This window comes from Macaca thibetana, chromosome 12 (assembly GCF_024542745.1).
Source record: "Macaca thibetana thibetana isolate TM-01 chromosome 12, ASM2454274v1, whole genome shotgun sequence".
Lineage (NCBI taxonomy): Eukaryota > Metazoa > Chordata > Mammalia > Primates > Cercopithecidae > Macaca > Macaca thibetana.
The window spans coordinates 70,595,102-70,620,173 of NC_065589.1; the positions used below are offsets into that span (position 1 = coordinate 70,595,102).

General features: G+C 44.9%; 1 protein-coding gene across 1 annotated transcript in view; it reads left to right on the top strand.

Moving 5' to 3' along the window:
• Positions 1-25,072, top strand: part of SLC25A12 (solute carrier family 25 member 12) — a 671,031-nt gene that overhangs the window by 114,560 nt on the left and 531,399 nt on the right. The window lies entirely within an intron of this gene.

A 25,072-nucleotide genomic window follows, 5' to 3' on the forward strand; every position in this document is an offset into this window, starting at 1 on the left:
AGGTTGCCTCCTCTGTAAATCCCTCCTCGATTTCTCCATGAAGTTGGATACTCAAGTTAGAAGGGATTTTGTACTTGCCTGTATTTCCAGGCTTAGCATCCTGTGTCAATACCTGTTTTTCCCATTAGACTTGGAACACCTGCAGATAGAGACTATATTCTCCTCTACTACTCCTAGCACAGAGTAGGCACTTAACAATTTTACTGAATAGTCATTCAGTATCTTTTCTTGGGCTTTCTTTTATTCCTCACAATGACCTAATGAGGTTGGTCATATTTGTGTCTCCCGTTTACAGATGCAGAAACCGAGCTTCGAGAAAGTGGAGTAACTTGGCCAAAGTCACCCAGCTTTGGGAGGATCTGAACCCAGTTGGTGCATCTCCAGACTGAACTATCTTAACTGCAATATTATACTGTTTGTTAATTCAGCAAAATCATGGTTCTCAGGCCCTCTTTAAGTGATACCTAAACAGACAACTAAGGGTAAACTTTCGGGTTGTGTTTTCTATCAGAGGATAACATATCTTACCAGGCTGGGACAATAAAGAGCAAATGATTGTTAATATCATAATTTCTGTCTCCCCATAAATTAGCCAGTAGGTATCAACCAAAGAGAATTGGCTAGTCAAACAATTTCCTCATTATTCCCATACAATGCAGCTTAAATGAAAAGTATAGTTTCTCGCTCACAAAATGGACACATTACTTGGCACATGTAGGTTGCTTAGCAAACACCTGTCCATGGTGTACAACTTGTTGTACAAGAGTGCTCACAATACAGGCAGCAGCTGCCCTGTAGAGTGGCCAGGGAAGTCCTGCCCTAGTTTTCCCCACCCCATCCATCTCCCTGGGCACACCTGCTCCTGCCATTGGCACTCCTACTATCAGGGCTGCAACTGGGGTTTAGAGTTCACAGAAACCTCTTAAGGCACCCACTTGCTCAACTTTGCTAAGCAGGTGAAGAGTGAAATAAATGTTGCTTCACCAGCTGGGTAAGTGTCTAGCCTCCTGAGGGGTACTGGGGACCATCTGACTTCCTGCCACTCACAGGGTGGAAATAAACAGAGCAAATTGCCATTATAAGGGACATGAGAAGCAGGGTTGGGCTGGGCTTTGATAACTGGAGTGGTGTGATTAGGGTAGCTTTGATGTTGATAAGCTGTTTCGACGGCCTTTCATCCTGGTGCTCCTGCCCTTGGAGTATCAGGCTCCAGTAAGCCAATGTAATCATTACCCAGGCCTCCAGTGCAAAAGCCAGGCTCGCAGAGAGCAGGCTGGCATGGCAGCTTGCTTGGGGAGGCTTGGGGAGCAGTGAGACCAGGCCAGCTGCAGATGCATTTCCTCCCCATGCCAGGAAAGGTTTTAATTCAAAAACAAATGTATTTATCACTTCCAGCCACTCCGCAGGGCAGGGCATCCTGCCTCGGGTGGAGCGTCAGTGTGCAGTGGGAACAGTGGCAGGCAGCCAACGGAAACTTCACGTTTCACGAAGGTTCCTGCCACTTCGCAGTGGTTATAAAGGCCAGCATCACATCAGTGGAGACAGTCCAGCCTCCCAGCCAGCCCTAAAGACACAGGCACAAGACGAGGGCCAGGCCCTCCAAGCCCCGGCCAGGCAGCTCTGGCCCCAGTAGGCTGGATGGTGGGATGCAAGGAACCATCCCCACTTGGTGAGTAAGGCTCTTTCTAGCCCTGGAGTGTGGACAAAGGGAGTCTTTTGTGAGCAGACAAAGGGTAATTTGTCTGTGAATCCCAATGACACATGCCCATAGGCTACCTGTTTCAGGAGGTTATTCTGCTCTAAGAATCCCACCTTTGCATTTTGGTCCAAGGGCCATACTGGACATTTTCCAGAGAGAAGGAAGGAATTGCAGACAGTTGTGGTTTTCCAGCTTACCTGGCCCCAGGCTGTTGAGTATTCCTTCCCCTCCAATTTAGGCTTCGGCACTGTTGGCAGTCCTTTCACCCTCCAACTAAAAAGTCTCCTGGAAGAAGCCCACATCCATAGGGATGCCAGTCCAGGTTCTTCCCGGCTCTTCCAGCCCCTATCTGTCCAGTCTCATCCCTCAACACTTTATGCACAGGCCCACAACTCCCCAAGCAAGCCCTGTGCTTTCATACCACCTCAGGTAACCTTCTCACCGTGTCTGCCTTCTTCTGCTCATGTTTCAGGACCCAGCTGAAATGTTACCTCCTAGGTGAAGACTCTCCTGCCCTTTCTCCCCCATCCACATGGAATTGAATGTCTTCCTCCCTTGGGCTTGCAGAGCTTGCTGTGCATAACTTTCCTATAACATTGAACCACACCGTAACCAACTTACTTCATTCTATGTTAGTCTCTCTGACCTGATTATTCACTCAGTGGAGTAAGGGCTCTCCTTTCATTCATCTGTCTATTCTCAGTGACTAGTATAGGCCCTGGCACATAGTAAGTGCTCAATAAATGGGAAGAACAAATGAACAATAGTCTAAAAACTCCCCCTTCCTCTTCTTAGCCAGAAGTAATGCAACTGTGAGCCTTCCAGGGCCAAAGAACATTCATCTGTGGGAAACTGCTCTGGACAAAATCTGCCCTCCCACCTTCCCCCAGAGAAACCCCAAGGCAAGGAAGGCAACGTGCAAACTAACCACATCCAGACAAGTGAACTCTCAGATGCTAACAATTTTCCTGTGTGTTAAGAGCAAAGCCAAACCACACACAAAAGTGAAACTTCTGAACGTCCCACACTCAAGCATTTAGTTTATTACTTGGTTGGAATTTCGATGACTATAGCCATGTGAGTAAAGATGCTCCCTGCAAGAACAGAAAGATTCTGGTGGTTCTTTGATGTATAATCTTTGGCCTTTATCTTCTGGATGCATTGCACCCTAAAATATGATTAAATGGTACAATATCCTTGCTTTATGACCTGGGCTATACTATCCCTACAGAATTCTGGACCTTAAATGTCTGCCCTGTTACTCCTTTTGGATTCTTTTGCTTCAAAAGGATGATGATGATGGAGATGAAGATGATAATGATGGTAATCCTTGTTAAGAGCATTGTTATTGCAAATCACACCTTCTCTGAAAATAAAATAGGCTAAAATCTGGATATTCCAGATTTTAATTAATTTTAATGAAATAAAATTAATTTAAAATTAATTTGAATTTGAAATTAATTTTAATACCTTATTTAATCTAATATATTCAAAATATTAATATATTTGGAATATTCCAAATATTCCAACTTCCATAAAGATAGAATTCATCTCATTGGTAAGAATTGCTCTAACTCATCAGTTCTACCCTTGGAAAAAGGGGCAACAATTTAAACACTTTCAGCCACCCTCAGTACTGCTGAGCATTTCCTCCCCAACTCGGTTGCCCAGGCCAGGTGGAAAGGAAACCAAATATCCATTCATCTCTAACAACTCCAATCCCATTTCCAGGAAAAGGGGATCATAGCTTGCCCCAGCAGAAAGAAACAGAGTTCCCCATCTGCACGACCTGGCCCCTCCTGCCCCTCCAGCCTATTTCTCCCTACTTCCCCTACACTCCATGACAGCCATGCTGAACTGCTTACAGCTCCCCAAACACACTGCATCCCACTGCCTCCTACACTCCTCACCATCTCACTCTTCACTTCACTCCTACTCATCATCTGGAGTAGATATCACCTCTTCACGGAAGCCTCTCCCTAGCTGCCAAGGCTGAGTTAAGGCCCTTTCAAACTGCTCCTAGCTCACCCTCTCCTTCCCTGTCCCAACAGTAATCACATTGCTTCATGACCATCAAGGACTTACCTTTCTCACCCTCTAGACAAGTATGGTCTAATAGTAATATAGTGCCAGTCATATATTAATTTTGAATTTTCCAGTAGTCTCATTAGAGAAGAAAAAAAGATGAAATTATTATTATTATTATTATTATTTTTAGATGGAGTTTCACTCTTGTTGCCCAGGCTGGAGTGCAATGGTGCGATCTCAGCTCACTGCAACCTCCACCTCCCTCGCTCAAGGGATTATCCTGCCTCAGCCTCCCAAGTAGCTGGGATTACAGGCATGCACCACCACACCCAGCTAATTTTGTATTTTTAGTAGAGACAGGGTTTCTCCATGTTGGTCAGGCTGCTCTCGAACTCCTGACCTCAGGTGATCTGCCCACCTTGGCCTCCCAAAGTGCTGGGATTACAGGCATAAGCTACCGCACCTGGCCTGAAATTAATTTTAATAAAATATTTTATTTAATCTAGTATATCCAAAATATTATTTCAACATGTAATATAAAACAATTGCTCATGAGATATTATACATGCTTTTTCCTCCTACTAGGTCCTCATTATCCAGCGTGTATTTTACCCTTACTGAACATCTCCATTTGGACTAAGGATATTTGAAGTGCTCCATAGTCACACATGGCTGGTGGCTACCATATTGCACAACAAGGGCTGAGATGAAATTCCTGAAGTCAGGGCATGGGCTCAACCTCTCACACTAGTGTATCTTGCACCTTGCTTGGCACAAAAGCAACAACACGAACAGCATCTATGAATGACTCATCTCCCAAGGGAGGGAGGTATGCAAGCACTGCCCTGTGGCCCAGAACAGTGGGTGTCTGTAACATAACCTATAAGCACTATGGTTTCAGCGAAAATTTCACTGTTCCAGCAAAACTCTCTAAATAAAAGAAAGATGGCCTGGCATGGGCTGATTACATTTGTATTTCTTTATTTTTTTAATTTTTTTTTATTTTTTAGAAAGAGGGTCTTGCTCTGTCATCCAAGCTGGAGTACAATGGCACAATCTCAGCTCACTGCAACGTCCACCTCCCAGGCTCAGGCAATCCTTCACCTCAGCCTCCCGAGTAGCTGAGATTACAAGCATGCACCACCATATCCGGCTACTTTTTGTGTGTTTTGTAGAGATGGGGTTTTACCACATTGCCCAGGTTGATCTCCAACTCCTGGGCTCAAGGGCTCTGCCCACCTCAACCTCCCAAAGTGCTGGAATTACAGGCATGAAAGCCTGGCCCCACATTCATATTTCAAGCATTACTCAAAATGGCAGAAATACCCAGTTCAACAAAGCAAATTGGACATTTGGAATTCAGAAAAATGTAACTTAACCTTCATGTAGGCTGAAAACTGAATGAAAATGCAGCATCTCCAGGCAATTTCCTTGAAATGGATCAACTTGAAACATTCTCTATCATGGGACCAGGAGACAGGAGAGGAGCCAAAGAAGGAAAGGTGAGTGTAGAATTATCAGTCATACTACTCTCTGTTTCAAGATTCCTAGAGTTTTTATCCTAAAAGTTGTTACTTTTTTTTTTTTTTTTTTTTTTTTTTTGAGACAAGAGTCTCACTCTGTCGCCCAGGCTGGAGTGAGGTGGTGCCATCTTGGCTCACTGCAACCTCTGCCTCCCAGGTTCAAGCGATTCTCCTGCCTCAGCCTCCTGTGTAGCTAGGACTACAAGCGCACACCACCACGCCCGGCTAATTTTCATATTTTTAGTAGAGACAGGGTTTCACCATGTTGGCCAGGATGGTCTCAATCTCTTGACCTCGTGATCTGCCCGCCTTGGCCTCCCGAAGTGCTGGGATTACAGGTGTGAGCCACCGCACCTGGCCAAAAGCTGCTACTTTTAAAGGTGTTTCTTAGAAATAGCAAAGCAGGGAGGCCGAGACAGGCGGATCACGAGGTCAGGAAATCGAGACCATCCTGGCTAACACGGTGAAACCCCGTCTTTACTAAAAAATACAAAAAATTAGCTGGGCGAGGTGGTGGGCGCCTGTAGTCCCAGCTACTTGGGAGGCTGAGGCAGGAGAATGGCATAAACCCAGGAGGCGGAGCTTGCAGTGAGCCGAGATAGCGCCACTGCACTCCAGCCTGGGCAACAGAGCAAGACTCCGTCTCAAAAAAAAAAAAAAAAAAAAGAGAGAAATAGCAAAGCAGCAGAGCCAGGAAAAACAATTACATCAGCCACAAACTCCAAAGCTGCAACCTCCAGGAAACGCCTCAAGGACATGTGAGGAGCGGATACTGCAGAGCTCAGGGAGTGGATGGATTGCTTTTTCTCGGTCCAGTCAGATAGTTCTAGATTCCCAGAAGGACAGATCCAAGGCTTTTTTTTTTTTTTTTTTCAGATGGAGTCTCGCTCTGTCACCCAGGCTGGAGTGCAGTGGTGCGATCTCAGCTCACTGCAAGCTCCACCTCTCCTGAGTTCAAGCGATTCTCCCGCCTCAGCCTCCTGAGTAGTTGAGACTACAGGCACCCGCCACCACACCCGGTTAATTTTTGTATTTTCAGTAGAGACGGGGTTTCACCATGTTGGTCAGGATGGTCTTGAACTCCTGACCTCAGGTGATCTGCCCGCCTCAGCCTCCCAGAGTGCTGGGATTACAGGCTGAGCCACCACGCCCAGCCTTAGGGACATCTGATGGAACAGTTGCCACACCAGCAGTTCTTAAGCTTTAGTGGGCACTAGAAGCACCTAGGGGGCTGGTTAAAAATCCAGATTGCTGGACCTTACCATTCAAAGAGTCTGATAGAGTTGGTCTGAAGTGAGCCCCAGGAATATGTGTTCTTAACCATCAAGTATCTTAGGTGATTCTGATAGGAAGTTCCACAGTTTAAAAATAAAAAACCCTAAACAATGGTAGTTATAATCTGCTCCCCATAATCAGTTCACTTTTCTCTTACCTTTCCTTTCTAAATGTCCCCAGAGCTACCATACCCTGTAGGCCACAGGTATGGCTGTGCAGTTGATGTGCTATATAATGGCTACCAACTGAAACGGCAAGTGGGAGCCAGGATCTAGGTGCCTGGTGGCCTGGGGCTGTGTCTACCCAGAGTAATGAACCTTCTTTCTTTGGACAGAGGTGCTTCCAACTTGCAAGCCTTGTGCTCTAGGGGTCCTTTCAGCCCAGAGGGCTGTTTTTTTTTCTGATTTAATCAAAGACACTATATAGGTTAGTAGTAGTCCTGAACCTGCTGTTCAACTCCTTGGCCACCTTATCTTCCCCAGACCTCAACAGCAAGCACCCTCTACCGATCCTTGCTCCAGAATAGGTTTAGTGGCTCATCATTTTCCTTATTCATCAGTCGGTCAACCGCCATCAGGTCTTCCTGATCACCTAGGATGCTCCCGGCCACGGTCGGCCCCCAGGTGGGTTGGTCCTCCCTGGGCAAGCCTGGTCAGTGCCTCTGTGTGAACGAGTGAGCCATTGCCTCACTGAGTCTTTCCTGGAAAGTCTCAGCCTCGCTGATTTCATATACTCGTCGCAGGTTTCTACTGGGCCTGATTATTGTTTAAAGGGAAAGACGGCTCCATGGGAATAGCTCATGAACAAGTCTCTGGGTTAAGAGGTTCACCAAGGAGGCAGACTACTGAGTGGGACAGATGCCCAAGTGACTGACTCTATTTTCACAAGTTCCCTTCTCTTTCTCTTCTCCCCGGCTTTTTCAATATTCTGAACTGGATGAATACTTCATGACAGACTGTGCGTGTCGAAGCAGACTAAGAATTAATAAAAGGGTCATTGGACCTGCTCTGAATCTCAGATGCATCCTTCGTGAAGTGAAAAAAGATTCCCCTGAGCTGCTAAGAGCAAGGAAACACAATCTGGGCTGAGCTGGGAACTCTAGATCTGCTACAACCTGGTTAATTGCTACTAGGCAGAGAGGCAAAAAATAGATAAGAATTTGCAGCTGTAAAAAAAAAAAAAAAAGAAAGAAAGAAAAAAGAAAAGAAATCTGAAAGGGATAGAGCAGCTTAGTAAAAAGACAGCCGGAATCTGAAGCTACCTCCATTCATTCACGGAAGAGCCATGAGGCACCTCTTCCCATTGTGCTACAAGCACTGACTGTCTTAGGTCCAGGGAGACACAGGTCCCTCAAACAGCTTACTCCTAGAGTAGCAGGTTTATATTTGTAATTATAAATAAATAATTACAGTAAAATGTGGCAAGTGGCAAGAAAGAGAAAGCACAAAGCACTATGGGTGCACCCAGGACAGGAAGGTCCTGGGGGTGATGGGCAGCTCCCTGGCTGCAGCATGGGGAACAGCAGAGGGAACAGCATATGTGAAGGCAGAGGGGCCAATCATCTTGACTTGTAAGGTGAATCACAAGCATTCCTATCTCAGTGAAGCACGGCGTGAAGGAAGGGAGAGGCCAGAGACAGGGCTTGGAAGTCAGGTTGAAGCCGGTTGTAAGGGACCTTTGAATCATGTGCAGAAGTACCTGGGATTTCTCCTTGAGGAATCATCAAAGCCTTCTTCAAGTAAGGGAGTAACTGAGATCAAACCTGCGGTTTAAACAAAACAAAACAAACCCATCATTTTTTGTTTGCTTTCCTTTTGTTTATTTAAATAAACTAGTTTTGAAAAGCAATTTGTGAACATAGTAACAACATTCAAACACTCTCCAAATGGGGTATGGAGAATAAGCCTCCTTTTCACCTCCTACTACCAAGCTCCCAGTCTTCCCTTCCTAGAAGCAATCTTTCTTTCCAGTTTTACATATATCCAACCAGAAGCATCATAGGCAGGCATATATATTTATACACAAACAACCACAGCATCCTATTGTGCAAGTTGTATACTGCATGAGGCCACCAGTCAAGGGGACTAGAGGAGGTTAAAATCCATTGCACACTTGCTTGCCACTGGCATGGGGCTGCATATACCAGAGAGGACATTTTTCCTAATTTGTCCAAAGGTACTACATGTGGCTGGGCACAGTGGCTCACGCCTATAATCCCAGCATTTTAGGAAGCCGAGGCAGATGGATCACCTGAGGTCAGAAGTTCGAGACCAGCCTGGCCAACATGGTGAAACCCCGACTCTACTAAAAATACAAAAATAAGCTGGGTGTGGTAATGGGCGCCTATAGTCCCAGGTACTTGGGAGGCTGAGACAAGAGGATCGCTTGAACCTGGGAGGCGGAGGTTGCAGTTAGCCGAGATCGCACCACTGCACTCCAGCCTGGGGGACAGAGTGAGCAAGACTCTGTCTCAAAAAAAAGAAAAGAAAAAAACACAGAAAACAAAGGTACTACATAGGCTAGCTGAGGCCATTTATACACGTCACACACATACACGTGTACACATAGGCACTCACCCATTTTCACAGCTTTCTATTTATGTAAAAGAGAATATATTCTATATTCATTGTATAATACCTTTATTTTATAAAGTATCACAGATACCATACACATGGACACAAGAAGATCCACCTAATTTTCTTTCACGGCCACTTTTTTGTTTGTTTGTTTGTTTGTTTGTTTGTTTTTAGCACTTAGGGTCTTTATTGTGAAAGACAACTCACTTCTCACCAGTTAAAACCAAAACCAAAAGGGAATTCACCCAATGTCAGCATGCCACCCAGCTTGACATCAGCAGGCTATGATTCCATGAGTGTCTCCATCTTCAGGCCTCCCGGAAGCTCCAGGATTTACCCATTGGCTACAACTGTTTCAAGCCTCATATCCATTCTGATAAATTCTAATTAGACAACATGTCATTATATATGAAACAGTTACTGTGGCCAGGGAAATATGATGGACTGAGTGAGTGGCTTCCACCAGTTGGTGTCCACCCCTGGAGATAAGAGTGAGGTCAACACCAATCAACCCTTAGGAGGGGCATGAGGGAATGAGTGCTAGAGTAGCAACCAGTAGATGGCCTTTGCAAATTCCATTATCCAACTCAGTAGCTCCTACCAATGGTCCTTTACCTTGTTCCCAATATCTTGTCATTATAAACAATGCCGTAACAAACATCCTTACACATACATCTTTTCAGGTACAAGAATATCTGTAAAATAATTTCCTAGAAGTGGAACTTTGAGTCAAAAGTGCCCGCCCATACTTGTACCTTTGATAGACATTACTATATTGCCTTTCAAAGAAGCTACGCTAATTCATTCCCACAACATCTATGAGATTGCTTGCTTCTACACATCATTGGCTGTGTGTCGTCAACTTTCTTAGATCTGTACTTTCAAAGTTCAGTTTAACAATACTGTGGTTGATGGATAGGAAGGAGAATGAGAATGGAGGTAAGAAAAGTAGCCATGTAATTACAATAATGAAAGAGATGATAAGAACCTGAACCAAGGTAGCTGCCATGTGTTGAAAAGTAGAGGCAGAGTCAAGACATGCGTGTTCTCAGCACAATGTGGCAATGGAAAAGATAGCTATTTTTCTGAAAATTTGCATTGAAAAAGCTTAATTTTGATTTTTTTTTAAATAAAAGGAAGATAAAGAAAAGATTCTGCTAAAAAGACTTTTCCAGTTGGAAATAGAAAATAAACATGCAAAGACCTTAACACAGATCCTACACAGAGAAATTGAGTTAAACATGCTCAGATCTCAAAAAGAAACCTAGAAATGGAATAATGTGTTATCAGAGCACACATTAAATGTGTTATTAGAAGCACACTTTGTAAATTATAAACAGTCCACAGTGTAGGAGAACATGGCAATAATGGTCTTATTAAAGCAGAATCAAGCACTGGACCCAAGGACCACTGTTCAACTGGTGAAAAATCCTTCCTCTCTGGATTCTTCCCCTTGGATCCTATAGATCAGAGTATTCTCCGTTCTGACACCAACTTTGCCACGTACACTGTAGATATCGTAGCAAATCCTAGCTAAAATAGTGTAAGACCCATCTCTGGCACATTTTTCTCATTTCAAAATGATATTCCTGATTACTTATAAAATCTTCTGGTGAAGATTTCTACAGTATACCTTATAAGGTATGTATAGGATGCATCCTGCTACTGAGCTACCTAAATCCCTCCACATTGCTCATATTTCTCGGAATGCCTGTAAACTGTTTCTCCATTGGCTGTAATGACAAAGGGAAAAGAAGTATTTCTTCTTCCAAATCTCCTGACGTTGTAACAAGCTCCCAATGTTTTCTCATCTGCACCAACCATTCCAAGATCCTTCTTTCCTATAAATTCTTAAAGGAGACAACAAAAAGGAGAAAATTTTTAAAATAGCTACAAAAGAGAAAAAAATCAAATACGTTAATATTTCTGGGAGGTTTAATGTCCCCGTGGGAAGAAGGTCAGATAAACAAGGTGGGTGGAGTAGGAGGTGAGGCCCAGAGTAGAACAGTCCAGGCCACGTTATGCCGCCTCTAGTGGAAGCCCTTGAAGGAGGCAGTAAGAGGGTTACAGACCTGGAAATAGGAGCTGGAGAGGTTTATCAGGCATCCCGAAGCCATCTGGGCACCAGCAGAACCCACACTTTCAGAACACTGCTGCATACTGAGCCCAGCCGATCGCAGCCCCGCCTGCACCACAACCACCTGCCCTCTGCTCAGCACAGCTTTCCAGCAAAGGGTCTGGGCAGAAGGCTTTGCACTTGTGGTATGTGCAATGCTTATTTCTTCAACCAGAAAAGTCTTTCTGAGCTTTGCTGAGGGCATCACATCTCCCTCCGTTGCACTTATTTTTCAATATAAATGTATAAATGGTACTTCTGTAACAGGATGCCAAGAAGCCCAGAGTCCAGAGAGTCTCCTGGGCCCTCAAACCCAGGCGGGCCCAGGCCCTTCAGTTTAGCCTTGAGTCCTGGGGCCAGTCGTGTGCACTGATTGATCAAGGGCCAGTAGTCCATGGTGAAAGAAGGATCTCAAGGCAGAGTTAAGCTCTCCCTCAGAGACCTTGCTACAGCCACACTCAAAACCAGCTCTAGACAGCTGTGCACCTGGAGATCCTCTCCCTGGCCGGGCACCGCATCCCATTCCATTTCTGTCCTGCCATTCTTGGAGGCCAGGGGAAGACCTGCCTCTCCGTGAAGCCTCTCTTGACCACCCCCACCGGAGGCTCTCACTTCTATCACCCTTCAGTCACTGCCGTGACTGTTACTGTGGACATTGTCTCCTCAGCAAGAGCGTGAGGCACTCAGCTCCTTGGTCTCTTCTCGCATGAAGCATGGTGCTGGCATGTGGGAGATACCAGGGCTGTTGAATCAAGAGAGACTGTGCTGTTCCACCCTCCCCTAGACACCACAGTCCAATTCCAGAAAGAACCCAATGTTTCCCATAGCTGATCGCAGGTAGCGGAGTGCCCAGAGGATGGTAAAATAATTTCCAATAAGTAGGGACTTCCAGTAAGGATGGATTTACTGCAGTCCATATGGGATCAAACTCAATATCAGCAAGTCCTGCCTCCTTAGTCTCCCCCGCTACTTTCACCCTCAGCTTTGTTCGTGCCTACCTACCTTATCACCAGCATCACCAAGACCTCACAGCCATGAGGTCCCTGAAGCCTGCCCTTTGTTCTGGGAAAGGGGCACTTTTTTTTTTTTTTTTTTTTTGAGACGAAGTCTTGTCCTGTCACCCAAGCTGGAGTGCAGTGGTGTGATATCAGCTCACTGCAATCTCAGCCTCCAGGGTTCAAGTAATTCTTCTGCCTCATCCTCCTGAGCTGAGATTACAGGCGCTCTCCATCATGCCCGGCTAATTTTTGTATTTTTAGTAGAAACGTGGGTTTTACCATGTTGGCCAGGCTGGTCTCGAACTCCTGATCTCAGGCAATCCACCCGCCTCGGCCTCCCAAAGTGTCGGGACTACAGGTGTGAGCCACCGCGCCAAGTCAATTCTTTTTTCCAAGTAAAGCCCTCATTAGAAAAACAAACATCTCGCCTGCTCATCTTATAACCATTCACAGCATAATTCAATATATTTTTATGCTTTAAAAACCTCTTCCCACCACAGATAAAGAAGAGGTGGAGCAAAGGGAGTGAAGAGATGGATATTTCTGTTACAAACAGGCAAGTCAATCCCTCTCAGAAACCACTGAAGGGGCCTGAAAGGCCTGGAAGAGTGAATGGACCTCCCTAAAGGTACCAGGCCGCCCAGAAGGCAGTGGCCATAGGCCAGCCACTCACAAGGGCCTGGCACTATACAACTGGCCCTGAGCCCATAAGGGCAAGAACTGGAGGGATCCTCTTCCCCTTGGTATCAAGGTAGTAGCCAATTTGTAGGCAGCCACTTGGGCTCCGTTGGGCCACTGAGTACCTTGTCTCACTCATATGTTTTCCCTTTCCTTCCAAAGCTGTTTCCTCAGAGGGTTCAGTGAGGAAACCCCTGAATAAACAGAGAGCATGCAGTTGGCCCGAGGTTTTCTGAGGTACACCCCAGGGACGCAACCCTGGGCTGAGCCCACTTCCTGGACTCTTGCCAGCCCTCCTGCCAGTCACAACTGTTGTTTCCATGAAGTAGTTTCTTTCAACTCCACTTACTCCAGCCTCTGAAGGAAAAGCTTATGTCTCCAAACAGCAAGGCAGAGGAAATCTCTGAGGCAGATGTCTACCGAAGGCGCTGCAGCCCTCTGCCCTCTCTTCCAGAATGCCCTCCCCAGCAACCGAACAATGGCTCCAATCATGCCAGCGAGCTCCGCAGACTCCAGGTTGGCTTCTTTTCAGTGTCTGTTTAGTTCAGGGGCCTCGTCTTGTGCGAGGGGTTTGGGGTAAGCTAGAGGCCATAGAGGCACAGACATGACGGTTATCTCTATTTTATAGATGGTAAAGCTAAGGCTCAGAGGCCATATAGCTGAGAATGGACAGAACCAGAAGTCCAGCCCAAGTTTGTCTGATTTGAAATCCTGGATCTTCACCGTGACCCTCTATCCACGGTGGACCGTTTGGATACGTGGGGCCAGTGCCACAAACCAGGTCCACCATGTGGACAGGAAGGGCCCTGCCAAACTCAAGGACTGGCTCAAGAAATAAATGGGCTGCACCTCAGGAGGGGGACCAGGGAAAGTGGGTTTTGGCGGCAGCAGATGACCCCATTCTTTGCCAATATTATCATTGCTGTTTTGCTCTTGAGTTTCAGAAACGCAATAAATAGTAGACGATCTCCACCACTTGCTGGTGCAATCTTGAGCAATTTACCTACTCTCTGCATGCCTCATTTTTCCTCATCTGTAAAATGGAAATATTAAGAGCCCCTATCTTATAAGGGAGTTGTGAGGATCAAGTCAATTAATATGTGCAAACACCCAGAACAGTGCCTGGCACCTGGAAGCACTGTATATTGCTGAGGAGATCATCACCATCCCCATCTTTATCCACATTACCATCACCTTGGTCTAACACCTCCCTCACATCTCTCCAGGCATTATCAAGCCCTCTTGCTTATTGCTCCCAGAGCCGTTAATGGCACCTTTAATAGAGTCCTCATCACTTTGTATCGACGCCCTGAATATGAGAAGGATCCTGATTTTCCATCTCTGTATCTCCAGTGCCTTCTATGGTGCCTAGCATATAGTAGGCATGCAATAAATGTGTTCAGTGCATGCAACTTGGTGCTTAATTCTAAAAATATGGCTTTCAGACAAGTCACAAAACCTATCTGCTTTTTTTTTTCTTTTTGGGATAGGGTCTCACTCTGTCGCACAGGCTAGAGTATGGTGGCGTGGTCACAGCTCGCTGCAGCCTCAAACTCCTGGGCTCAATCTATCATCTCGCCTCAGCCTCCTGAGCAGCTGGGACTATAGGAGCATACCACCACACCCAGCTTTTCCTTTTTCTTTTTTTTAAATAGAGATGAGTTCTCACTATGGTGCCCAGGCTGGTCTTGAACTCCTGGGCTCAAGCTTCAGCCTCCCAAAATTGTGAGCCACCACATTTTGCCAAGGTCATCTGATTTTTTTAAGATTTAAAAATATGTCTCCCCAGATTATGCCATAGAGATCAAAGGTACACATGACAATATGTGACAATAAAATTGAAAGGTTTTTAAATTGTCAAGTAGGCCAGGCATGGTGGTTCATACCTGTAATCCCGGCACTTGGGAGGCCAAAGCAGATCACTTGAGCCCAGGAGTTTGAAATTAGCGTGGGAAACACAGTGAGACCCTGTATCTACAAAAAATTTAAAAATTAGCAGGGCATGGTGGTATGTACCTGTAGTCTCCGATACTTGGGAGGTTGAGGTGGAAGGATCTGTTTGAGCCCAGGAGTCCAAGGCTGCAGTATGCCAGGATCAGGCCACTGCACTCTAGCTAGGGCTACAGAGCAAGACTCTATCTCAAAAATAAATAGACAAATAAATAAGTAAAAATAAATAAATAATAAATTGTGAAGTGTTGAAGATATAAGAAATTTCCATTGTGATAATCATTATATCAAATAATACTAACAAACCCCATCTGAGGTCCTGAGTGTCCTGATGACCTAGAGATCCCCTCCCACTTCAGCATTTAAAGATTCAGAAGTAGATAATTCCTGAGAAATAGCCCCATGAATGTTGCCCTAAATAAAAAACTTTTCCAGGCTAGAGGCAGTGGCTCATGCCTATAATCCCAGCACTTTGGAAGGCCAAGGCAGGCGGATTGCTTGAGCTCAGGAGTTTGAGACCAGCCTGGGAAACATGGCAAAACCCTGTCTCTACAAAAAATGTAAAAATTAGCCAGGCATGGTAGGAGGATACTTGAGCCCAGGAAGGTAAGGCTGCCATGAACTATGATTGCGCCACTGCACACCAGCTTAGGCAACAGAGCGACACCCTGTCTCAAAAGAAAAGGGAAAACAGCCAGGCACAGTGGCTCACGCCTGTAATCCCAGCATTTTGGGAGGCCGAGGCAGGTGGATCACGAGGTCAGGAGATCGAGATCATCCTGGCTAACACGGTGAAACCCTGTCTCTACTAAAAATCCAAAAAATTAGCCGGGTGTGGTGGCGGGCGCCTGTAGTCCCAACTACTCGGGAGGCTGAGGCAGGAGAATGGCTTGAACCCGGGAGGTGGAGGTTGCAGTGAGCCGAGATCGCACCACTGCACTCCAGCCTGGGTGTCAGAGCAAGGTTCTGTCTCAAACAAAAAAAAAAAAAAAAAAGAAAAGAAAAGGAAAGCAACTCTTCTAAGGAATCACTATCATTTGGAATGTTTTAAAATGAGCTTTTGAAAGACAGACTCCACAAATCTATTGATGAACTATTAATTGAGCACCTATGTGTGTCTGGCACTGGATCTACAGATATGAGTTAACACCAGGTGCCTACCTCTAAGGACTCTGCTCTCTAGGAGGGGAAACAGACACCTGATCTGATCATTCTCATACAATATGGAGAGTGATAAAGACACACCCACTGTGTTCAGGCCGTGGAGGAGGGACCCAATTTGGAGGTCTGTGGATTTTGAAATGGAAGTAGAGATTGGCCTAGGACAAAGGGTGCATGTTGAAGTTCTTTTCTGGGCAGCTGTGGTTCAGAGACACCCAGGATTCCTAAGCACACTGCTGCACATTCTAAGAAGGCACAACTATTGCTATGGCAAGCCATGTTTAAGATGCCAGCAAGGCCGGGCGCGGTGGCTCAAGCCTGTAATCCCAGCACTTTGGGAGGCCGAGACGGGCGGATCACAAGGTCAGGAGATCGAGACCATCCTGGTTAACACGGTGAAACCCCGTCTCTACTAAAAAAATACAAAAAACTAGCCGGGCGAGGTGGTGGGCGCCTGTAGTCCCAGCTACTCGGGAGGCTGAGGCAGGAGAATGGCGTGAACCCGGGAGGCGGAGCTTGCAGTGAGCTGAGATCCAGCCACTGCACTCCAGCCTGGGCGACAGAGCGAGACTCCGTCTCAAAAAAAAAAAAAAAAAAAAAAGATGCCAGCAAGAGGAAGCCTTCCTCCCGGGCCTGCGCTGGAGCTGCTGGCCTGGGGCGGGTACTCCATCCCAATACCCAGCACATAGGCATCTTTGCTCAAACAAAGCCCGTGCTGTCCCCGACTGCCACAGGATTCCCAGCAGCCCCAAAGCCCTCGCCACTGGGTCTATAAATAATAACTGAATGTTGTCCACCTCACCTTGAAAATGCTCACCACCACCCATGCCCTGAGGGAGGAGCATTATCCTGTTGCTTCTGATGATTTCCTTCCTTCAAGCCCAGGCCTGTGCACCCGCTGGTCATTATGGATGTGCGTCTGGTTTTCAAGAGGATGGCTATTCTTTGTACTTAGATCATTATTTTTAAATAAATGAGGTGCTGTGGCAAGTGAAACAATAGTGACTGTTCTGAATGATAACCCTTGGTTCACCTTGTGCAGCTGGGTATTCCACACTAGGAAGAAATGCGAGGGGGTCCATAAAGGGAACCCTAAGGTTTTGAGCCAAGAATCACTTCCCTTTTAAGGAAAGACTCTTTCAGTTCACAGGGCCGTAGGGATACGTTTTCCTCTCAGGGCTAGCTGCGGATTCCTATGCAGGTGGGACTTTTTGGAGGTAGCTCTTGTGATAAACTCTCTTCAGGAATTAATGCATTGTCCCAAATCAGGCTCCTCTGTTTTCAGCTAATCCCCTCAAGTAACCTTCACCTTCTGCCTTGGAGGCCTGAGGGACTTGAAAGGCCACTCCCTCATCTCCCCCAGCACCTGGCACTGCAGGTCGCAGGAAGGAACTCCAGGAAGAGGCTGGACTGGGGAGGAGAAGGAGAAGGAAGGCTTGGCAGATCTCTCTGGCGCTGGGCCAAACACACTAGATGCAGAGAGTAATAAGCCTCTTTTGCAAATGACATAGAGCCCAGAAAGAAATTCCGCAGCCTCGAGGTGCTTGAAGTGGAACAGGCAGAGGAAGGAAGTACCAGGAGGCAGTAGCTGATAAAATATAGCTCTGTGGAAGAGTCACCAGATTTGTCAAATGGAAAAAGTGAGAACTTCTAAAAAAAAAAAATAGAATTGCAGCTGGGTGTGATGGCTCATGCCTGTAATCCCAGCACTTTGGGAGGATTGCTTGAGGCCAGGCATTCAATACCAGCCTGGGCAACATAGTGAGATCCTGTCTGTAAAAAATTAAAATTAAAAAATTAGCAGGGTGTAGTGGTGTACACCTATAGTCCCAGGTACTCAGGAGGCCAAGACAGAAGGATCACTTGAGCCCAGGAGTCAGAGGCTGCAGTGAGTTCTGATCACATCGTTGCACTCCAGCCTGTGTGACAGTGCAAGACTCTCTCTTAAAAAAAAAAAAAATTGTTCTACAATCTTGAACATTTGGTCAGCATAGGTATTAGTGATTTTTGTAAATAATGGAATTTTAAAATAATAAAAACATACTGATTTCGCTCTCATTATAACATATTTACCATAAAAGTTTCAAAACTGTAGAAAAGTATAATGAAAAAATCAAAATAATCAACAATCCAGCCATCCAAGAGCAACCACAGTTAACATTTGGAATATCACCTCCTCGTTCGTCTGAATGAGGTTTTTGTACAAAAGTCTTAGACTATGGTTGATCATAGTCACATATCTTGTCCATCTATCTCACAATATTGATTGATGGCCTACCATGTGCTACAGATACAGCAATGAACAAAGTTCCTGTCCTCAGAGAGCTGCACTCCTCATGGGAAGATAGAGGACAAATGAATAAACACGAGTGTATGTCATGTGCCAGGCAGCAATAAAGGGTATCGATAAAAATGAGGCAGGGTAAAAGGGCATGGAGCATGGGGTACAGCAGGTCAGGTGAGGCGAGGTTACTATCTTTATACGAACTAGTTAGGGACCATCTTGCTGATAAAGTGAGATGCAAACAGAGACTGAAGAAAGTGAAGGAGCAGCCATGCAGTATCTCAGGGCACTGTTTCGGACAGGGAACCAGCAAGAGCAAAGTCCCAGGGCTGCAAAGACTGGACATGTTGGAGAAACATTCAGGAGTCTAGGGTGGCTGGAGTGGAGTGAATAAGGGGCAATGTGGTCGGAAATGGGGTCAGAGTAGGGGGTTGGAGAGACTCAGCTCACAGAAGGCCTACAGGCCCCTGAATATTCTCCTTTGTTGCACTTATTATTATATTGTGAGCATTTCCCTACTTCAATACATTTTCTTCAACAGTGTACATTTTTAATGGTAGCATGAAATTCCACCATGTGGAATCGTAGCTAGTCATATACCTGGGAGGAAGAGAAGACCAGATTGGGTGGACAACTACCAATACTGGTTGTGCTGTGCCCCATCAAGTAAAAAATGTCATGAGAGGGCCAATTACTTAAAAAGGAATACGTCGAATCATACACTTACACGAGTTCCAAAACGCTGTTTCTCCTCCTTCAGGTCACTATTGCTCTTAAGGTCGTGACGCACCAGCATATGCGACTGACCATTTCCTTTACTCTTGGGAGGTGCTGGAAGATTCATAACGACCAAACCAAACTAACAAGAACAGCCACTGATCTTTGTATTTGAAGACAATGCTACTTTTGGTGCATTGCAGGCTGTGACTTTTTCCCAACACTGAAACAGGTATTCAAGTAAATCCTTTCTATCCAACCAGACTAGACCATCTGCCTCTCTGCCTACTTGGGTACATGCATCTGAACTACATTAGGTAAAATCAGCTTGTGGTGGAAATGGCAAGTTGTTCACAGATATTTATTCTCCCTTTCTGTGGAATAATCCATAACTTGGATCATTTAATTGGTACTGGCCATCCAGAACAAAAGTACACATCTCCCGTCTTCCTTTGCAGCGAGGAGTAGCCACATGACTAGGTTCTGGCTAACTGGGTGTGAGCAGAAGACATATGTGCACCTCCAAGGTGTGCCCTTAATACAAGGATCATGTCCTTCCCTTCCTCCTCTCCCCGTTCTTTTTGCCTAGAATGTGGATGTGATGGAGCAATTTGTGGGTAAGGCGACACCCCCTAGGATGGCAGAGTCACAGAGTACAAGGAGCCTAGGTCTCTGAAACTCTAGCAAGCCAAGCTGCAGACTGCCTCAGACTTTGACATGAAAGAGAAATAAACCTCTATGTTGTATAGGCCAATTGTCTGTGACAGCACCTGGGTGTGGATCGGAATTAATGCCGAGTTTCAGAAACTCAGCCGGGGGCAGTGGCTCATGCCTGTAACCCCAGCACTTTGGGAGGCCGAGGCAGGCAAATCACCTGAGGTCAGGAGTTTGAGACCAGCCTGGCCAACATGGTGAAATCCCGTCTCTACTAAAAATACAAAAATTAGCTGGGCATGGTGGCGAGCACCTGTAATTCCAGCTACTCGGGAGGCTGAGGCAGGAGAATCGCTTGAACCCAGGAGGCAGAGGTTGCAGTGAGCCAAGATCACACCATTGCACTCCAGCCTGGGTAACAAAGTGAGACTCCATCTCAAATAAATAAATAAATAAATGAACAAATAAACAAAAGAGTTTCGGGAATTCTTTCCAGCCTCCTGCCACGTCAGCATGGGGCAGTCACGTGGGTACCCTGTCTTGCCTGTCCTGTGCACAGCTGCCCCACAGCAGTCACCACATGCAGCATTGAGGAATTCATTCCTTAGTCCCTCCTAACATCTGCTACTCATTCCCCAAATGTGTGTGAGCACCTGTCCTGTGCCCGGCAGGGGACACAGGCTTTGGGGGCCTAACAATGAAGAAGGCTTTTTCTGAAGAATACCAGTCAAGTTATAGAGTTTATAAGTACAGGATGGTGGAGAAATTCAGAGAGCTATGAAACTCTGCTGAAAGGAACTGATGGTAAGCTTGAGATGTAGCCATGTCTCTCAGGGTCTGTGAATGGACACACACAATGCCAGCTCCACAAGACGTGATGGTGGCTCTGGGAAAGGACTCCTAAGATGATAACGTCTTTTGCTACCTCCTGAATTGCTTTTCATATAAGGTCCTATAAAGTTCGAAAACCCTACCCAAATACAGTGATATAGACTTTTTACTAACATTGTAAAAGGTGATTGAAGCAAAAATGATTTTACTGACTCCCACACGTTTTTTACCTGCAATCCCTGTAACCTGAGGTACCCACATACCTGGTCGCCATTACTGCTATTTCATAGAAATAGCTGGATGGTAGATGCAGCTGGGTCCAGTCCAGCTTCACCTCCCACAGCCCCTCACCCAACCTCGCTCCAATCAAACTCAACTCCTGCCTGTACCCTAAGCATGCCTTGTGCTTTCCAGCCTGTGTGCTTTTCTTTCTTTTTTCTTTTTCTTTTCTTTTCTTTTTTTCTTCTTTTTTTAGATGGAGTCTTGTTTTGTCACCCAGGCTGGAGTGCAGTGGTGTGATCTTGGCTCACTGTTACCTCCGCCTCCTGGGTTCAAGTGATTCTCCTGCCTCAGCCTCCCAAGTAGCTGGGACTACAGGCGGGTGCCACCACACCCAGCTAATTTTTGTATTTTAGTAGAGACAGGGTTTCACCATGTTGGCCAGGCTGGTCTTGAACTCCTGACCTCAGGTGATCCACCCACCTTGGCCTCCCAAAGTACTGGGATTACATGTGTAATTACAGTGCCAGGAGTACTGCACCCAACCCAGCCTGTGTGCTTTTGTTCAGTTCCTTGCCCCAGGAAACTCTTCCCCCAGACTGCCTGATGGGCTCTCAAACATCACAAGAACTTTCTTCATCCCCTGAGCAGAACATGTCCTCACACACACATCCCAAACCCCATAGCTTCTTTTTCTCTCTCAAAGTCCGAAGTACCTCTCCCTTACTCCTGACCAGATTCTAAGGTCCCTGGATCAGTGGCTGTGTCCCTGTGTTTTACTCACCTTGGCGTGCCTGCAGCACTTATCACAGAGCTTTGCATATGGGAGGTGCTTAATAAATACTTACTAGATTCGATTAGGTTTAATTATCTGTCCATGGCATGGTCACACAGTAAAAGGGCACAACAGGAGGAGCCACGGCATGGAGATGACTCGCTCACCTTGTCAGTATGGCATTGGTTTTCTTCTATGTAAAATCAAATACTAATGATAATTCCTGCTTTGTAAGGCTTTGGGGAAGAATATTATAAATGCCAGCTCTCCATACAACCTATAATTCACTAATCAGCTGTGTGATCTTGATAAAGTGTCTTAACCTCTCTGGGCCTCATTCTTCTGGGGGAAAAAAAGAAAAATATTGGGTACTGGAACAGTTGGTAATCCGTTTTTTAAAAGTATAATTTTTGACCATAATGAGAATCAACTCCAGGCAGATTAAAGACCCAAATGTAAGAAGCAATACTTCAAATGCTTGGAAGAAAACAGAAAATATCTTTGTGACCTCAGTAGGCTAAGCTGCAATAACTGAGAGACCCCATAATCCATCAGCTGAAAAAACCAGGTTATGTCCCTGTCCCAGTTCAGCAAAGGCCTCCGGGCCAGCAGTTGCAGGTAGTGGCAGATCCAGGGGGCCAGGACCTCTGAGCACCTCAGTGTGAGGTTTCCCAGGTTCTCTGGTTGCTGCCATTTCAGGCCGCTGCAGGGAGAAAGAGTGGACATTTAGAAACAGATTTCCTCTGATACAAGTGAGGTAGACTTTGCACACATTACTTTCAGACATACTCCACAGCCACAGTCCACTTCACTTTACTATAAAAGAAAGAAGGGGTGAATTTGAGTGGACACCAGTAGTCTCTGCCATAGTAAACAACCCCTAAAGGAAAAGACTGATATATTTAATTGCATCTCAACAAAGACAACAAAAAAGTAAAAAGGACAAGCATCAAACAGGAAAAAAATGTTGGCAACATACGTAACTGACAAAAAGTAGTGTCCAGGATCTATGAATAATTCTTTCAAAAGAATAAGAAAAAAATTGTAATAGAAAAATTTGCAAAATATATAAGCAAAAATTGCTCAGAAGAAGAAACCCAAATGGCCAAATGGGAGGAAAAAAATTGCTGGGTCTCATTAATAGTCAGGGAAAAGGAAATTAACACCATAAATAGATACCGTTTCATATCCATCAGCTGTGCATGAAATTTTTAGTTTAACATTACTAGAACGAAGAGCAATGGATTCCATCACTATTGGTAGTCGTACAAACGAGTGCAACCATTTTGGAAAACAAACTGACACGACTGAGTAAAACTGAAGCTGTGCATATCATATGATCCATCCATTCCATCTTTAGAACTATACCCTAGAAAAACTCTTGTACCAGGGTACAAGGAGAGTTTACAAGAACACTTGTAGTAATTATTGTGTGTAACTGCAAAAACAATTATATTCAACCTGAATGTCCATCAGCTGGAGAATGGATAAACAAATTATTATGTGTTCATACAATGAAATACTATATAGATGCTCCTCAACTTATGATGGGATTACATCTTAATAAACCCATGATTGGGTTGAAAATATCGTATATCTGGAGTGCATTTTCAACTTACAATATTCTCAATTTATGATGGGTTTGACTAGATGTAACTTCATTGTAAGTCGAGGAGCATAATGAATGTATATTGCCTTCATACCATCCTAAATTTAAAAATCCAAAGTCAAACCACTGTAAGTTGGGGACCACTTGTATAGTCATTAAAATAAATGAATTAGCTTGTAGTCCCAGCTACTTGGGAGGCTGAGGAAGAAGGATTGCTTGAGCTCAGGAGTTTGAGGTTGCATGAGCTATGATCACACTGCCGCACTCCAGCCTGGGTTACAGAATGAGACCTTGCCTTTGAAACATAAAAATGTAAATAAAAAAATACATTAGAGCTCTACAGATTAGCATAGATGGATATCACAGATATAGTTCTGAATAAAAAGAGAAGGTTGCAAAAGAATCATACAGGATGATGCCATACAGAAAGTTTCAAAATATGCCAAACACCACCACATATAAAGATACATAAACTTGTAGTGGAAGTATAAAAGAATGCATAGCAGCCTAAACACAAAATTCAGAACATGGTTTCCTAAGGATAAAGGGATGGAGGAAGAGGGAGATGCAATCAGGGCAGGTATATGGGGGGGTCAACTGAATTGATACTCTTTTATTTCTTGAACTGGGTGGTGAATATATATGTATCTATTTTATTTCTTTTACCCTTTTTATCTGTCTTAAAATATTATGTTCCATGATATACTTATGTTATGGAACATTATTCTGCCACAAAAAGAAGGAAATCCTATCATTTGTAACAACATGGATGAGCCTGGAAGGCATGATGCTAAATGAAATAAGTCAGAGAAAGACAAATACTGCATGATCTCATTTATATTTATAATCTAAAAGAGTCAAACTCATGGAGAACTCACATACAGAAGGTACGGGGAATGGGGAGATGTTGGTCAAAAAGTACAAACTATCAGTTATAAGATGAATATGTTCTGGGGATCTCATGTACAGCATTGTGACTATAATTAATAATATTGTATTGTATACTTGAAATTTGCTAAGAGAGTTGCTCTTAAATGTTCTCACCACACACGCAAAAATAATAACTATGTGAATGATAGATGGGCTAAGTAACTTGACTGTAGTAATCATTTCAAAATATATACACTTATCAAGTCATCACATTATATACCTTAGATAGACACAATTTTGTTTGTTAATTATATCTCAATAAAACTGGAAGAAAAAGAAAGAGAAGGGGTTGTGGTAGTCAGCCTCCAAGACAGTCCTGGTGATCCTGGCTTGGTGTTCGCACCCTATGTAGTTCCCTCCCGCATCATACCAGGGCTGCCTGAACAACAGAAGGTTGCTTAAGTGATGGCATGTGACATCCAACACTGGGTCATAAAAGACATTGCAGCTTCTGGCTTGTTCTCTTGCATCACTTGCCCAAGGGAAAGCTGTCTGCCACACCAGAGGACACCCACAGCCCTATGAAGAGGCCCACATGGAGAGGAGCTGAAACTTCCCACCAACAGCCCATGCCAACTGGCCAGCTGTATGAGTGAGCCACCTGGGAAATCAGAGCCCCCAGCCCCAGTCAAGCCTTCAGATGACTGCAGCCCAGCTAACACCTGACTGTAACCATATAAGAGACTTCGAGACAGGATTATCCAACCAAGTTGCTCTGAAATCCTGACCCAGAGAAATCAGGAGAGAAATAGTAAATGATTATTGTTGTTTTGAGCTACTGAAACTTGAAGTGATCTGTTATGCAGCTATGAATAACTAGTGCAGGGTTGTACTGGGTGACCACGAGGTTCCCTTTTAGTTCCAGCATTCTACGCTTCTAGGCATCCTCTCACTCTTTATCCCATTCATTCATTCACTCAGTCATTCAACCATCATGCATGAGAAACTTCAAAAGCCTCACGATTACCTCTGACTTCCTTTAGGATATAAGTCCTTGGCTGGAAATGATCTAAATAGGCTAATAGTTCAGCAGTTTGGTACCTCTTAGT